Source organism: Lepisma saccharinum, chromosome 4 (genome assembly GCF_977018435.1).
Source record: "Lepisma saccharinum chromosome 4, izLepSacc3.1, whole genome shotgun sequence".
Classification (NCBI taxonomy): Eukaryota; Metazoa; Arthropoda; class Insecta; order Zygentoma; family Lepismatidae; genus Lepisma; species Lepisma saccharinum.
Window position 1 is genome coordinate 110434939 of NC_139232.1, and position 2967 is coordinate 110437905.

Genomic DNA, 2967 nt, shown 5'->3' on the forward strand with positions numbered 1-2967 from the left:
TTACTTAGCCCTTTTGGCCCTCCTTGCTTTTATCCATTATTATCCACTTTTGGTATGAATCCTTTCGCGTATAACTCCTATCAACTGAACCGCCTGCGATCTCTTATTGTTTCCTACACCAAAGCTACGTCCCATGCACGCTTCTTGCACTCATGTTTGATATTAGGCCTAACACCCAAAAGCCTCACACCCAAACTGCCATTTTCTGCCATGCCCCCAAGCATAAAACCCACGATTTTCCCACTAGCGAGAAATTTCGCTATTGAACTGACCCACGCCATGTACCGATCCCAGCTAAATCGCACCCGAGAATTGTCCATCTCTATTCAATCCCTTACCAAAATCCTGTTGCTGACCCCAGGTAACCACCATCACAAAATAGACTCCTTCTGGTACACCGCCCATTCCATTGCCAGTGACCTTAACACTAAACACCTCCAAAAACTCTCCCATCTCTGCCGTCAAGCATTTCAGACTGGCTGCACCCTTCCCCTTCCACTGCTGCCCAATTTCAGTCCCAACCAAGATGCCCGCTATTACCTGACCCCCCTTTACCATTGCCCACCCCTCCCACACCCCCACAGACCCCCCCTGAAAACCAAAACTGCACTCCCACACATCACACCTTGGGAAACAACCAGTCCACGGACAAACCCACCCCTACCAGATCCATGACCACCAATGACCCTAACCCACTCAAAAACAACCAGGCTGTACTCAATTTATCCAGCCATAGACTGAGCACTGATGAAATAGCTGTTTTATCCAAAGGCCTGACCTTCTCCCCCACAACTCCCCCCAACCAATTTCGCCTACATTTTGACATACACACATTTGCTCGCAACCTCCGATGGCAACATTTCTGGGCCAAAAATCCCTCACTCCAAACTACCACCAGTGAAACCCACCCGAGCCTCCTTCAATTTAGCCCCCCTCCTCCCAAGATCCACCCCCCTGCCCACCAACCACCTCTTGGAAAGATACATCACTGCCGTCATTTCCACCACCTCTGACAGCTCATTCTTAAATAACTTTCACAACCAACCTAACCTCAACCCCCCCCCCAACAGAAAGCTCTCAGAGACCTCCGCAACAACCACAACATCAAAATCCTCCCAGCTGACAAAAGGTCCACCACGGTGGTCTTGAACTCTCAAGACTACCTGGCGGAAGCCAACCGCCAGCTGGCTGACCCCTCCACCTACAAACCCACCACAGTTGACCTATCCGCCGAACACCTCAACAAAATCCAGGACTTCATCCACACCCGCGGCCCCCCTGAAGGCCTAACAGCTCGTACCACCGCCATGTTAATACCCGACAATCCCCGCACCCCCACCTTCTATCTTTTGCCCAAAATCCACAAACCTGGCAACCCCGGTAGACCCATTGTGTCCAGCTATAACTCTCCCACAGAAAGAATCTCAGCCTTTGTTGACTCCCATCTCCAGCCTCTTGTGAAAGCTCTGCCCTCCTACCTCCGTGACACCAACCACTTCCTCCAGAAAATCAGCACCCTTCCACCATTGCCCCCAAATACCATCCTTACCACCATCGATGTTACTTCCCTCTACACCAATATACCTCACTCCCATGGCCTCCGCTCCATAGAATTCTATCTCAATAGCAGACCCAAACCTCACAACCCCAGCACCAACTTCCTGACCCACCTAGCCCACCTTGTCCTCACTTGTAACAACTTCACCTTTGAAAACCAAAATTTCCTACAGATCCGAGGTACAGCCATGGGTACCAGAATGACCCCATCCTATGCAAACCTCTTCATGGGCAAACTTGAGCAAGTTTTTGGCTACCCAACCCCTCCTCTGGCTCCGCTTCATAGATGACAACTTCATGCTCTGGACACATGGAGAACCATCCTTGTCAGCTTTCCTGGACGAACTTAACCACTTCCGTTCCCTAAAATTCACCTGGACGCACTCCCCCAACCAGATCACCTTCCTGGATGTGGACGTGCACATCGAGGGAGGACACCTGACTACCTCCATCCACATAAAACCCACCAACCACATGCAGTACCTACCCTTCTACAGCTCCCACCCGTTCCACACCAAAAAAGCCATTCCATTCTCTCTGGCCCTCAGGGGACAGCGCCTGAACACTTCACCCACCTCCCGCCAGAATTATAACCTCCGCCTACACCAGGCCCTGGTTAACCGTGGATATCCCTCCATCCTGGTCACCAAGCAAATATCGCGAGCTGCCTCACATACCACCACCACCAAGAAACCTGCTGCCACCAACCCACCGGCACTCATCACCCAATATCATCCCCACCTCAACAAAATCAGGCACACACTGCACTCTCTTCTCCCAATTCTCCACAGTGATCCTGAAACCAAAAGCATATTTCCCGACAAACCCAGGGTGGTTTTCAAACGCCCCCCCAACCTCCAAAACATCCTGGTCCACAACACTCCTTCACCACACATCCAACACCCCCCTGCCCATAAATGCAACCGCCCCAGGTGCAAGACCTGCCCCATCCTCATCACTTCTCACACCCTCCAGGTGCACATGGCCACTGGCAAATTTACCCTTCATCCCAAAGGGACCTGCCATGCCTCCTCAAACCTTATCTACATGCTCACCTGCAACATCTGTGGTGATTTTTACCTGGGGGAAACATCAACAGCCCTCAACCTCCGCATCAATAACCACCGCTCCTTCACCCACAACCTGGACTTCACTGTCGCCGTCCACACCAACCACCACAACATCAGTTTCAACGACTGCTTCCGGGTAGTGATCATCCATCTCCTACCCAAACCAGCCAACACCTCTGTTCGCAAAAGATGGGAAAGGGCCTATATATCGGCCATGAGTGCAACCACTCCATCTGGCCTGAACAAGGCCACCCAGTAATGCCCATCCCTCACCCACCTTCCCCCCAAACCATCCCGTCCCTCCCGCCCTCCCAACTCTTCCTACACACTCACAGTTTAC